Source organism: Hylobates moloch, unplaced genomic scaffold (assembly GCF_009828535.3).
Source record: "Hylobates moloch isolate HMO894 unplaced genomic scaffold, HMol_V3 SCAFFOLD_4, whole genome shotgun sequence".
NCBI classification, from domain to species: domain Eukaryota; kingdom Metazoa; phylum Chordata; class Mammalia; order Primates; family Hylobatidae; genus Hylobates; species Hylobates moloch.
In genome coordinates this window covers 99500021-99515641 of record NW_026652279.1, presented here as the reverse complement: position 1 = coordinate 99515641, position 15621 = coordinate 99500021, and positions in this window count along the sequence as shown.

The window sequence follows — 15621 nt, the reverse complement described above, 5'->3', positions numbered from 1 at the left end:
AGTTTTAGAGGATGGTAGAGGGAGCCGCTGAGTAATGCAGACATCATGATTTGAACGTGGCTGTGTGGAGAAGGTTGACAGCATGGACTCTGGGTTGACTATCCAGTCCCCAAAAGATGACCTTGTGATGGTGAGAAGCTCCTGTAAGCCTCAAATTTCTCATGTTAAAAATGGAAGAACGGGCCAGGTGTGGTGGCTCACACCTGTAATCCCAGCACTTTGGGAGGCTGAGGCAGGCAGATCATGAGATCAGGAGTTTGAGATCAGCCTGGCCAATATGGTGAAACCCCGTCTCTACTAAAAATACAAAAAAAATTAGCTGGGCGTGGTGGCATGCACCTGTAGTCCCAGCTACTCTGGAGGCTGAGGCAGAAGAATCATTTGAACCAGGGAGGTGGAGGTTGCAGTGAGCCGAGATGGGCTACTGTTCCCTAGCCTGGGCTACAGAGCGAGACTCTGTCTCAAAAAAAAAAAAAAAAAAAAAAAAAAGGGAAGAATGGTGTTACTTGCTTCAGAAAAATTTGTGAAGACGAGACGATACATATAAAGCACTTATTACAGCCTCTAGTACTTAGTAAGTGGTCAATAAATGCTAACTATTGTTGCTCTTGATCATTTGAATAACAATGAGGTATATAGTTTGCCTCATTTTTTACAGTTGTGATAATGGAATGAATTAACTTTGTCACAGCAAAAGAAGTTTAAAATGTTAATTGTGTACCCTGACAGAAAATATAAACTTAAAACATTTTTATATTTTAGAGACGGGGGTCTTGCTATGTTGCTCAGGCTGGTATTGAACTCCTGGTATCAAGCTATCCTCTCACCTCAGCCATTGTGCCTGGTTAATAAAAACATTTGTTTATTCATTCCACAAATACTGATTGACCATGAAGGATGTATCAGACACAGCTCTAGGCTCTTGGGAAAAAGTAGTGAACAAGGCTGACAGAGGTCCCTGCTCCCCTAGAGCTTACATTTTAGCCAGAGGCGGATGATGAAAAAGGAAACAATGTAATTCACAAGGCCTGTAAATTCCACCAGGGTGGAGAAGGTGTTGCATTTGTACCTTGATCTATCCCAAGTGCATAAGACAGGGCATAGGAGCAGGCACTCAATGAACGTGTTGAATGACTGGAAGGAGATTATTTCAGATAGTGCTGTGTGCAAGAAGGCAAGGAAATGGCGCGACATGACAGAGTGGGAAGGTCGGCTTGGCTAGATGCAATGTACTCCTGAGAAAGCCCTGCTGAGCTAAAGTGGATGGTGTGAAGGAACCAATCATGGGACAGTCTTTGGGACTGCTATTCCAGGCCAAAGAAGATTCCGTGCCTAAGCTGAAGGCCCCAAGGCAAGGCTGTGCTGGACCTGCACAAAGAAAGATGGAAAGGAATGAATGAATCCCACAGCACAGGGACCAATCATTTGTGAGTCTTTGGCAGGCCTGTCTTTCATCTAACAGGAGACTGTTTTTGCCTCCAGAGGGCACTTGAACATAACAAATGCATCTAAGGGCCAGCTTGGGTTAGCACTTAGAGAAGCAGTTTGCCTAAGGCATAACTTGAGAGGGCTGGGAATGCAAAAAGAAAATAATCTCAGCTGAAGCCTTTGCTTATTGAAATTTGAAAGCATCTCTTTTAAAAATTAAATTTTCTTGAGATAGTTAGTACAATAAGCTAGCAATGTGGGCTTTCATACATTAGTGTTAGTATAATAATATAGCCCTCCCCCTGGTGGATAGATGAGAGAGGGGTTTGACAGGTGTAGGAGAGGGGAGGAAAGGCTAATTTAGAGCGGTCTTGGCAAGGGTGTCAGGCGTGGGTGAGACCCAAAGCAAGGAGGCTCTGAGAAGCTAGAAGGCCACATAGAGACGGCCAAGGGACAGGAGAGAATGAGTAGAAGAAGTCAAGAGGATGGGCTAGGGGAACCAGAGTACTTTGATGTACTTTAGAAAGTGTCCTGAGGACAGTTCTGCCTGGTCATATCTCTGTCATCTCCAAAAATTATGTGCTAAGCACTGTTTCAACTCTGGTCTTCCACGCACTTAAAATCCAAAGCAATTTTACACATAAATATACTAAGAATGAGTCATTTTTCGTGGAGAAGAAAGACAAGTATCTGGATAATCTAACTTGAAGGGCATGAAACCACTTCCGCTTCCGTCTGATCTCCTGTAAGTTCTGCTGCTGCGGGCCTCTCCGTGCCCCTCCCCTGGAAGTTCTGCTGCTGCGGGCCTCTCCGTGCCCCTCCCCTGGAAGTTCTGTTGCTGCGGGCCTCTCCGTGCCCCTCCCCCGGAAGTTCTGTTGCTGCGGGCCTCTCCGTGCCCTTCCCCCGGAAGTTCTGTTGCTGCGGGCGCCTCCGTGCCCTTCTACCGTAAGTTCTTCTGCTGCGGGCCTCTCCGTGCCCCTCTCCCGTAAGTTCCGCTGCTGCGGGCCTCTCCGTGCCCCTCCCCCTTACTTTGTCATTTGGCTTTGGGCACTAAAGACCTTGTGAAGCAGGTAATAGGATCTAGAAGACTCGTCCATCTGGGTGCAACCTCTCTGGGCCCCCACAGGTCTGGCACCTGTTCCGTTGCATATCTGGTTAGATTATCTGCTCCACATCTGTGATCCCTGCTGGATCACCAGCCCCTTGAAGCAGGGAGCGAGTCATACTCATCCGTGTATTCTAAGGGGACTAAAGCTTCGTTCTTCACACAGTGTTATACATTTACACTAATATCTATGTATTATATAAACATCCATGTATGTTCATCTATTGCTATTTTTTTGAGACAGGCTCTGAACTCTGTCACCCAGCCTGAGTGCAGTGGCATGATCATGGCTCACTGCAGCCTTCGCCTCCTGGGTGCAAGCAATCCTCTCACATCCACCTCCCAAGCAGTTGGGACTGCAAGTGCATGCCACCACACCCAGCTAATGTTTTTTTGGTATTTTTTATGGCGATGGGGTTTTGTCATGTTGTCCAGCTGGTCTCTAACATCTGGGCTCAAGAAATCCACACACCTTGGCCTCCTAAAATGCTGTTTTAGGCTGTGTTTGATACTGTAGTTTGATCTGGTTTATAAGATAGACCCGTTGGATATATATATATCCAACTTATGCCTTTTAATGATAGATTAAAAGACTTATGCCTTTTAATGATAGATTCAAGATTCTGCAGCACCATGAATTACTAATAGCTGGAAACAATATTCTTATTTCTTAACATTATTTCATTTTCTTCAGCCCTTGCATGTAGCAATATATTAACATTCTTAACAACATTCTGGACTGTTTGATAAGGTCGACTAATGAACGTTCACTCTTACATCCATAAGTAGTAATTGCTAAAAAAAAATTGTGTTCTCTAGGAGTGGCTACATTAGAAATCAGAAGATATCCTTATAAAGACCAGTGTTTACTAACCTTCTAGATAACAACCTCACCCAAAATTGTTTTTTTGTATAACTTCCTTGATTTTAAATAGACTTTTTTTTTAATTTTTTTTTTTTTGTTGTTGTTGAGATGGAGTCTCACTCTGTCACCCAGGCTGGAGTGCAGAGGTGCGATTTCTGCTCACTGCAACCTCTGCCTCTGGGGTTCAAGCAATTCTCCTGCCTCAGCCTTCTGAGTAGCTGGGACTACAAGTATGCACCACCATGCCCGGTTAGTTTTTGTATTTTTAGTAGAGACAGAGTTTCACTATGTTGGTCAGGCTGATCTTGAACTCCTGACCTCAGGTGATCCACCCACCTTGGCCTCCCAAAGTGCTGGGATTACAGGTGTGAGCCACTGCACCTGGCTTATATAGACTTTCAAAGGATATTTCCATTCCACCTTTCCATTTTGACTATAACAGCTGCAAACACTTATATAGTGCATACTCTGTGCTAGACACTGCTATAAGCACTATTCCATATTTTAACCCATTTAATCCTCAGAGCAACCCTGCAAGGTAGGTGCTGACATTATTCCCTTTTCCACTGATAAGGCAACTGAGACACAGAGAGGGTGCGAAAACTTGCTCAAAGTCCCACAGAGAAAGGCAGAGCCTGGCTGCCTGGTTGCACCTCTCCTGCAGCACGGCAATGTTCTGCTGTGTCTACTCAACACCTGAGCACTGGAGGCTTAGTGTGATTGCTTTATTCTCTTGCTTTTTCTTTCTTGGGAGAAAATTTCAAGTCATTTAAGAACATATATTAGAATTTCCTTTTTCTAGTGATGAATATTTTGTGAGCAGTCTATTATGACACGTGGCACCCTTCAAATTGCTCAGTCCACAAATTGTAGCAGCCCCCTGCCTTGCCTCTTTACCTAAGAACTGTCTCCATGTATTAAAGAGTTAAGGAGGCTGGACCCAGTGGCTCATGCCTGTAAACCCAGGACTTTGGGAGGCTGAGGTGGGCAGATCACTTGAGGTCAGGAGTTCGAGACCAGCCTAACCAACATGGTGAAACCAGTTTCTACTACAAAAACACAAAAAATTAGCCAGGTGTGGTGGCGGGCACCTGTAATCCCAGATACTCGGGAGGCTGAGGCAGGAGAATGGCATGAACCCGGGAGGCAGAGCTTGCAGTGAGCAGAGATCGCGCCACTGCACTCCAGAGCAAGACTCCGTCTCCAAAAAACAAACAAAACAAACAAACAAAACAAAACATAAAGTAGCCGGGTGTGGTGGCACATGCCTGTAATACCAGCTACTTGGGAGGCTGAGGCATAAGAATCGCTTGAACCTGGGAGGTGGAGCTTGCAGTGAGCCGAGATGGCACCACTGCATTCCAGCCTGGGCGACAGAGCGAGACTCTGTCTCAAAAAAAAAAAAAAAATTCTTGCCCTGCCTACCTTGATTGCTATTATGATCAAATTAAATGTGTTTGGCAGTTCTTTGCAAAACTGTATATGAAGCAAAATATGAAGTTGTTAAAAGATCATCAAGATGGTTGGAAATTAAACCAAAAAAAGAAGCCATCAGAATTGACTGATGAGGAAAAACCTAAAGAATCCACAAGAAAACTAATAGAACTGATAAACAAATTCAGTAAAGTTGCAGGATTCAAAATTAACATACAAAAAATCAGTAGCATTTATATATGTCAATAGTGAACAATGTGAAAAAGAAATTTAAAAAGTAATCCCATTTACAATAGCCACACATAAAATTAAATACCGAGGAATTAACCAAATATGTGAAAGGTCTCTATAATGAAAGTCAAAAGATCGATGAAGGAAATTGAAGAGGACACCAAAAAATGGAAAGACATTCCATGTTCATGGATTGGAAGAATTGATATTGTTAAAATGTCCATTCTATCCAAAGCAATCTACAGATTCAGTGCAATCCCTATCAAAATACCAATGACATTCTTCACAGAAATAGAAAAAAAAAAATCCTACAATTTACATGGAACCACAAAAGACCCAGAGTAGCCAAAGCGATCCTAAGCAAAAAGAACAAAATTGGAACAAATTATAATACTATAATGTGATTCCTCCAATCTCTAGTATAATCAAATTATACTAGAGAGCTATAGTAGCCAAAACAGCATGGTACTCGCATAAAAACAGACAATAGACCAATGAAACAGAATAGAGAACCCAGAAACAAATTCACACACCACAGTGAACTCACTTTCAATGAAGGTGCCCAGACATACATTGGGGAAAAGACAGTCTCTTCAATAAATGGTGCTGGGAAAACTGGATATCCATATGCAAAAGAATAAAACTAGACCACTATCTCTCCCCATATACAAAAATCAAATCAAAATGGATGAAAGACTTAAGAACTCAAACTATGAAACTGCTACAAGAAAACATTGAGAAAAATCTCTAAGACATTGGTCTGGGCAAAAATTTCTTGAGCAATATTCCACAAGCACAGGCAACCAAAGCAAAAATGGACAAATGGGATCACATCAAGTTAATAAGCTTCTCCACAGCCAAGGATACAATCAACAAAGTGAAAAGACAACCCACAGAATGTGAGAAAGTATCTGCAAACTACCCATCTGACAAGGGATTAATAACCAGAGTATATAAGGAGCTCAAACAACTCTATAGCAAAAAAATCTAATAATCTGATCAAAAAATGACAAAAAGATTTGAATAGGCATTTCTCAAAAGAAAACAAGTGGCAAACAGACCTATGAAGAGGTGCTCAACATCATAGATCATCAGATACATGCAAATCAAACCTACAATGAGATATCATTTCACCCCAGTTAAAATGGCTTATATCCAGAAGACAGGTAATAACAGATGCTGGTGAGGAGGTGGAGAAAAGGAAACCCTTGTACACTGTTGGTGGGAATGTAAATTAATACAGCCACTATGGAGAACAGTTTGGAGGTTCCTCAAAAAACTAAAAATTGAGCTACTTTATCATCCAACAATCCCACTGCTGGGTATATACCCAAAAGACAGGAAATCAGACTATAGAAGAGATATCCACATTCCTGTGTTTGTTGCAGCATTGTTTACTATAACTAAGATTTGGAAACAACCTAAGTGCCCATCAACAAATGAATGGATAAATAAAATGTGGTATATATACACAATGGAGTACTATTCAGCCATAAAAAAGAATGAGTTCCAGTCTGTGCAACAATATAGATGGAACTGGAGGTCATTATGCTAAATGAAATAAGCTCAGAACAGAAAGACAGACATCTCATGTTCTAACTTATTGGTGGGATCTAAAACTCAAAACAATTGAACTCATGGTCATAGAGAGTAGAAGAATGGTTACAAGGGTGAGAAGGGTGGTGGGGAGTTGGTGGAGGGAGGTGGGGATGGTTAGTGGGTAAAAAAATAGAAAGAATGAATAAGACCTACTATTTAACAGCACAATAGAGTGACTATAGTCAATAACTTAATTGTATATTTTTAAATACCTTAAAGAATGTAACTGGATTGTTTGTAATTCAAAGGATAAATTCTTGAGTACTCCATTCTCCATGATGTGATTAATACGCATTGCATGCCTATATCGAAACATGTCATGTACTCCATAAATATATACAACTACTATGTACCCACAAAAAAATTTAAAAATAAATTTTTAAAAAAGAATACACTGATGAATGGAATTAATTAAAAGTTTCCTAGGATGTGGTAGCAAGTCTCTGAAAATGGTCCCCCAGTGAGCCACTGCTACTGGTACCAGAAAGGGAATGTAGTTCCTTCCCTTTGAATCTGGACTGGCCCTGTGACGCATTCTGCACCAGTAGAATATGATGAAAGTGATGCTATGTGACTTTCCATTCTGTGCAGCTTTAACCTGGTGTGAATGCTCACTTTAAGGCAAGTCAGCTGCTCTGTAAGAAGTCCAAATATGCTGAGATGCCATGTTTTGAGGAAGCCCAACCTAGCCAGGTACAAAGGTCATAGGGCAAAGGTGTAGAGAGAGGCCCAGTCAGCCCCTGTTCTTCCAGCTATTCCAGCTGAGGCATCAGATGTGTGGGTGAAGAAACCATCCTGGACATTCAGTCTTATCTGATGGCAACCACAAGAGAGATCAAAGTAGGGACCACCTAGCTGAGCCCCGTCCACCACAGAATCAGGACAGATAATAAACTATTGTTTTAAGATACTAAGTGTTAGGATGGTTTGTTTTGCAGCAATGGATAACTGGAATATAGGATGATTTTGTTTCTTCATTTTCTTGTAAGGCTTTTTGAGTTAATTAGTATAGAATTTTATGAGATACCTAGGACAAAGTCACCGATCTATATCAGGAGCAATTTCAGTTGATTTTCTATTTCTTGCCAAACGTGCCTTGTTTCTAAAAAGTGCATTTCCAGGGGGCCCTGGGAAGAAAATGACTGGCAAATCAAATACCATAATAGAAAGTTAGAAGAGGAAAAACATCTTCTACTTTCCGGCTTTATTTTTATCACTCTCATAAATGACTGCTCTGGAAAAAAAATTACACAAGTTATATTAGTTTTTCAAAGCACAGACTTTTGAAATTTGTGGGGGAATTTATTGAAATTCTCTTTATGGTTTAATTTATGGCTAACTAGAACTATCCTATTAATTCTTTTTTATTAAAGTCTTATTTATTTATTTAGAGACAGGGTTTCTCTAAATTTATTTATTTATTTAGAGACAGGTTGGAGTGCAGTGGCTCAATCACTGCTCACTGTAGCCTCCACCTTCTGGGCTCAAGCAATCCTCCCACCTCAGCCTCCCAAGTAGCTGGGACCACAGGTGCACCATACCTGGCTAATTTTTTGATGTTTTTTTTTTTTGTAGAGACAGGGTCTCCCTACATTGCCCAGGCTGGTCTCAAACTCCTGGGCTCAAGCGATCTTCCTGCCTTGGCCTCCCAAAGTACTGGGATTACAGGCATAAGCCACCATGCTCTGCCTAAAAGTCACGTTTATTGAGGTATAATTTATATGTAGTAAAATTCACACTCTATAGGTGTACAGATTTATGAGATTTGACAAATGTGAAAGGTCGTATAAGCCCACCAGAGTCTTAGCAATCTCTTAATAGAGTGTTTCAATAACCCCCAAAAGGGTCCTCCTGCCCCTCTGTCATCAATTCCTTCCTTCCGTCTCTTTTTCCTGGTAACCAGGGATCAGATTTGTGTCCCTATAGCTTTGTCTTTGCAATGTCATGTAAATGGAATCATACAGGATTGGTCATCTTGTGTCTGGCTTCTTTCACTTAGCATAATGCCTTTGAGATCCATCCATATTGTTTCAGATTTTTACCTTTAGTACTGTACCAATTATATCAACTTCTTTATGTGTATTCTAAGGGCCTACAGAGTTTTGAATAAGCTAAATAAGCCATAGGGCCATGGCAATGTTTCTCAAAGCTCTGTCAGAGGAACACCTGCAGAATCACCTGGGGTCCTTGTTGGATTCTCAGATTGAGATCTTCTGAGTCAGTGTGTCTAAGCTACTACTCAGTAATGTGTGTTAACAAACACCCCCGTGTGACTTTTACACATGACTAAAGTAAGAGACCCTCAGCTATTCCAGAATGAACAAGAATATCAGATGGTCCTGAGTTAGAATGTGGCTTTGTCACTTATTAGCTGTATGAAGTTGGGCAAATTATTTAAGATCCCTCTGCACCTGTCTCTTCCTTTTTACTTGGAAACAGTTAATTTATTCACCAAATATTTTTTGAGCACCTATTTTTAATTCCAGGTACAGTTCTAAGAACTAAGCTTGCAGCAGCTGATAAGACTAAGTCCATGCCTTCGTGAAGCACATATTCTGTCACGGCAAGATAGACAAGCATTTTAGCACATAAATATATGAGATAATTTTGGATCATTGATAAATACTCTGTAGAAAATGAAACAATGTTTTGACATCGAGGGTACCTTAGTTAAGGTACAGCCTAGGCTACTTGTAACAAAGAGACTGGAAAATACATTTAAACAAGATGGAAGTGGGTTCCTCCTCTTTTCTCCTTAACTGTCTGAAGGAGGTGGTGAAATACACATATAGAATGCCTTTGTCACCCACATCTCTACAACCTTTCATTTTTCTGTTGTCTAGTTGCTTCAATTCCTATCATCTTGCCTGTATTCCAACTAGGAGAAAGGAGAAAAAGGTTGTGGGGAATATGTGCCCATTTTTTTAAGGGCACATCACTTCTGTTCACATTCTATTGATTAGAACTTCTAGTCCATGACACATCTATCTGCAAGGGAAGCTGGGCAATGTAGTCTCTATCTCTGTGGCCATGTGTTCAGCTAAAATTCCCAAAGAAGAGAATGGCTATAGGTGGACAACAGCAATCCCTGCCAGAGTGCAACTGGATGAGACTACATTAACCACAGTAGTCAAACGAAGCCTCTTTTATAAGAAAGTGATAGTTGAAGCAACCAAATGGTAGAGAAGGCTAAATTTCAATTCCTGCTTGTGACCCTCAGTCGGGCACTTTCACATAGTCACAGCCTATCTGCCCTCATGCAGCAGGGAGGTAATTTACTGTGTCTGCATTACCTTAGAGTAGATTAAGAACAGGGTAACTGGGACAAGATCTTCCCATAGAGAAAGTGTGAAATTGAGAAGGAAGTTTCCATCTCCTTTGTCAAGAGTTTTTAGGGTTTTTATTTTTATTTTTTCTGTTTTTTTATTATACTTTAAGTTTTAGGGTACATGTGCAAAACATGCAGGTTTGTTACATATGTATACATGTGCCATGTTGGTGTGCTGCACCCATTAACTCCTCATTCAACATTAGGTATATTTCCTAATGCTATCCCTCCCCCAACCCCACAACAGGCCCCAGTGTGCGATGTTCCCCTTCCTGTGTCCATGAGTTCTCATTGTTCAATTCCCACCTATGAGTGAGAACATGCGGTGTTTGGTTTTTTGTCCTTGCGATAGTTTGCTGAGAATGATGGTTTCCAGCTTCATCCATGTCCCTACAAAGGACATGAACTCATCCTTTTTTGTGGCTGCATGGTATTCCATAGTGTATATGTGCCACATTTTCTTAATCCAGTCTATCATTGTTGGACATTTCAGTTGGTTCCAAGTCTTTGCTATTGTGAATAGTGCCGCAATAAACATACGTGTGCATGTGTCTTTATAGCAGTGTGATTTATAATCCTTTGGGTATATACCCAGTAATGGGATGGCTGGGTCAAATGTATTTCTACTTCTAGATCCCTGAGGAATTGCCATACTGACTTCCACAATGGTTGAACTAGTTTACAGTCCCACCTACAGTGTAAAAGTGTTCCAATTTCTCCACATCCTCTCCAGCACCTGTTGTTTCCTGACTTTTTAATGATCGCCATTCTATCTGGTGTGAGATGGTATCTCATTGTGGTTTTGATTTGCATTTCTCTGATGGCCAGTGATGATGAGCATTCTTTCATGTGTCTTTTGGCTGCATAAATGTCTTCTTTCGAGAAGTGTCTGTTCATATCCTTTGCCCACTTGTTGATGGGGTTGTTTGTTTTTTTTTCTTGTAAATTTGTTTGAGTTCTTTGTAGATTCTGGATATTAGCCCTTTGTCAGATGAGTAGATTGCAAAAATTTTCTCCCATTCAGTAGGTTGCCTGTTCACTCTGATGGTAGTTTCTTTTGCTGTGCAGACGCTCTTTAGTTTCATTAGATCCCATTTGTCAATTTTGGCTTTTGTTGCCATTGCTTTTGGTGTTTTAGACATGAAGTCCTTGCCCATGCCTACGTCCTGAATGGTATTGCCTAGGTTTTCTTCTAGGGTTTTTATGGTTTTAGGTCTAACATTTAAGTCTTTAATCCATCTTGAATTAATTTTTGTATAAGGAGTAAGGAAGGGGTCCAGTTTCAGCTTTCTACCTATGGCTAGCCAGTTTTCCCAGCACCATTTATTAAATAGGGAATCCTTTCCCCATTTCTTGTTTTTGTCAGGTTTGTCAAAGATAAGATGGTTGTAGATATGCGGCATTATTTCTGAGGGCTCCGTTCTGTTTCATTGGTCTATATCTCTGTTTTGGTACCAGTACCATGCTGTTTTGGTTACTGTAGCCTTGTAGTATGGTTTGAAGTCAGGTAGCATCAAATAGATGCAATAAAAAATGATAAAGGGGATATCACCACCAATCCCACAGAAATACAAACTACCATCAGAGAATACTATAAACACCTCTATGCAAATAAACTAGAAATTCTAGAAGAAATGGATAAATTCCTCAACACATACACCCTCTGAAGACTAAACCGGGAAGAAGTTGAATCTCTGAATAGACCAGTAACAGGCTCTGAAATTGAGGCAATAATTAATAGCTTACCAACCAAAAAAAGTCCAGGACCAGATGGATTCACAGTCGAATTCTACCAGAGGTACAAGGAGGAGCTGGTACCATTCCTTCTGAAATTATTCCAATCAATAGAAAAAAAGGGAATCCTCCCTAACTCATTTTATGAGGCCAACATCATCCTGATACCAAAGCCTGGCAGAGACACAACAAAAAAAGTGAATTTTAGACCAATATCTCTGATGAACATCGATGCAAAAATCCTCAATAAAATACTGGCAAACCGAATCCAGCAGCACATCAAAAAGCTTATCCACAATGATCAAGTGGGCTTCATTCCTGGGATGCAAGGCTGGTTCAACATACGCAAATCAATAAACGTAATCCAGCATATAAACAGAACAAACTACAAAAACCATATGATTATCTCAATAGATGCAGAAAAGGCCTTTAACAAAATTCAGCAACCCTTCATGTTAAAAACTGTCAATAAATTAGGTATTGATGGGATGTATCTCAAAATAATAAGAGCTGTCTATGACAGACCCACAGCCAACATCATACTGAATGGGCAAAAACTGGAAGCATTCCCTTTGAAAACTGGCACAAGACAGGGATGCCCTCTCTCACCACTCCTATTCAACATAGTGTTGGAAGTTGTGGCCAGGGCAATCAGGCAGGAGAAGGAAATAAAGGGTATTCAATCAGGAAAAGGGGAAGTCCGATTGTCCCTGTTTGCAGATGACATGATGTATATCTAGAAAACCCCATCGTCTCAGCCCAAAATCTCCTTAAGCTGATTAGCAACTTCAGCAAAGTCTCAGGATACAAAATCAATGTGCAAAAATCACAAGCATTCTTATACACCAATAACAGACAAACAGAGAGTCAAATCATGAGTGAAGTCCCATTCACAATTGCTTCAAAGAAAATAAAATACTTAGGAATCCAACTTACAAGGGACGTGAAGGACCTCTTCAAGGAGAACTACAAACCACTGCTCAATGAAATAAAAGAGGATACAAACAAATGGAAGAACATTCCATGCTTGTGGGTAGGAAGAATTGATATCATGAAAATGGCCATACTGCCCAAGGTAATTTATAGATTCAATGCCATCCCCATCAAGCTACCAATGACTTTCTTCACAGAATTGGAAAAAACTACTTTAAACTTCATATGGAACCAAAAAAGAGCCCGCATTGCCAAGTCAATCCTAAGCCAAAAGAACAAAGCTGGAGGCATCACACTACCTGACTTCAAATATACTAGGAGTTTTTAGGGTTTTTAAAAACCCATTAGAAGGATATTATAAGAAATTGAAAAAAGATGAAGTAACTATTAAATGTGATCCAGATGGACTGCTTAGTATACTGAAGAATGGATTTTCCACTGACTATCAAGTGATATCAAGAAAAGTGTGCCCTATTGCTAATATTATGTGTATCGATCACGTGGAGGTTTATATGGGTGAATTAACTCTGTGATCATTCCTTAAACACATTTTTGGTTAGGTGCGGTGGCTCATGCCTGTAATCCCTGCACTTTGGGAGGATCACCTGAGGTCAGGAGTTCCGACCAGCCTGGCCAACATGGTGAAACCATGTCTCTACTAAAAATGTAAAAATTAGCCAGGCGTGGTGGCACATGCCTCCCAGGTACTTGGGAGGCTAGGGCAGGAGAATCACTTGAACCTGGGAGGTGGAGGTTGCAGTGAGCTGAGATTGCACCGTTGCACTCCAGCCTGGGTGACAGAGCAAGACTCCATCTCAAAAATAACAAAAATACATTTTCATCAACATATTTATAATTCATGTACTTTTCTGTATTGAAGTTGTTAAAGTTTATAGGAGGCCATAGTCTTGGACAAGCTTCCTGTACTAGCCCGCAGCACACCAGACCAAAGAAGAATAGTCGCTTGTGCTAAATGCCAAGTAATCAAACTGAACTTTGAAATGGGGTGCAGTTTTCCAAAAGCAGGAGATTCACAGCACCAATCAGAGGGGGTCTAGTTTACCTGAGACAACACAACGATAAGTAAATCCCCTCTGTTTTAACCCTATAAGGAAGGTAACTTCGAAGTGACCAATCTGATTTTTGTTCCCTGTTTCTATTTTCTTCAACTCTTTTGTGCCTATAAAGCCAAACCCCTCTGCTCAACTCACTAGAACACTCATTTTATTTTACCGAATGAGATGTTGCCCTATTCTAGAATCACAAATTAAAGCCAATTAAACTAAATTTGCTGTAATTTTGTCTTTTGATGAAGTTACGCTTCAATTTTTTTAGAAGTTTATTTACAAGTAAGATAAAGTAAGCATCCCCAAGTGTACTGTGTAGAGCATTCAGTCACAAAGGTTCTGTTAGTGTTAGTGGATCTCAGGAAGATCTGCTCAATGTAAGCTGTGTTTTAGCATCACAAAAGCTCACGTCCCCACCTTGATTATTTTTTGAGAGGACAGGAAAATGTTGATGTAAACTTGGGAATGCCTTTATGGAATTTTAGGCTAGTGGTTCCCATGTGTGCTATTAGCCAACATTTCCCACCAGATTTATTCTCATGCCCTTCCAAGTTTGGGAACCCCACGTCTCTTCTGGGGTCATGGTTCCCCATTTCATGAGGGACAGGTAAAAGCGCACTTGTATCTTTTTTTTTGAGACCAGGTCTCACTCTGTTACTCAGGCTGTAGTGCAATGGTGAGATCTCAGCTCACTGCAGCCTTCGCTTCTTGGGTTCAAGCGATTCTCCTGTCTCAGCCCCTCGAGTAGCTGGGATTATAGGCACTCGCCACCACACCAGGCTAATTTTTGCATTTTTAATAGAGTTGGGGTTTCACCATGTTGGCCAGGCTGGTCTCGAACCCCTGGCCTCAAGTGATCTTCTAACCTTGGCTCCCCAAAGTGCTGGGATTACAGGCATGAGCCACCGCGCACCGGCCTAAATTCTTATGTGTTTTTTTTTCTCTTGAGTCTCACTCCGATAAGAGTCTCACTCTGTCGCCCAGGCTGAAGTGCAGTGGCACAATCTCGGCTCACTGCAGCCCCCACCTCCCAAGTTCAATTGATTCTTCTGCCTCAGCCTCCTGAGCAGCTGGGATTACAGGCACCCGCCAGCACGCCCGGCTAATTTTTTTTGTATTTTTTTAGTAGAGACGGGGTTTCACCATGTTGGCCAGGCTGGTCTCAAGCTCCTGACCTCAAGTGATCCACCCGCCTCTGCCTCGTGAAGTGTTGGGATTACAGGCGTCAGCCACCGTGCCTGGCCATAAGGCCATTTTTGAAAAATGAAACCTATGTCTCATTTTGATTCTACATCAGTAATAAAGACTGAAAGGAAACGCAGGTTTTTTTTGTTTTTTTTTTTGTTTTTTTTTTTTTGTTTTTTTGAGACAGAGTCTCACTCTTTTGCCTAGTCTGGAGTGCAGTGGTGCGATCTCGGCTCACTGCAACCTCCGCCTCCAGGGTTTAAGCGATTCTCCTGCCTCAGCCTTCCGAGTAGCTGAGACTGCAGGCGTGCATCACCACACCTGGCTAATTTTTTGTACTTTTTGTAGAGACGGGGTTTCATCGTGTTAGCCAAGATGGTCTCGATCTCCTGACCTCGTGATCTCCCCGCCTCAGCCTCCCACAGTGCTGGGATTACAGGCGTGAGCCACCGTGCCCGGCCAGGATTAAGTAACTACATAGCTACTGTAATGTGTTCCTCTGACCAGCAGCATTAGCATCGCCTGGGAGTTCGTTAGAAATGCAAATTTTCAAGTGTCTCCTGGACAAAACTGCTGAATTAGAATTCTTTGGTGGGAAATAATCTGTGTTTTTAGCAAGGAGCATAGATAGTTTCTATGGGCCAGGTATGGTGGCTCTTGCCTTGTAATCCCAGCATTTTGGGAGGTGGGTGGATCTCTTGAGCCTAGGAGT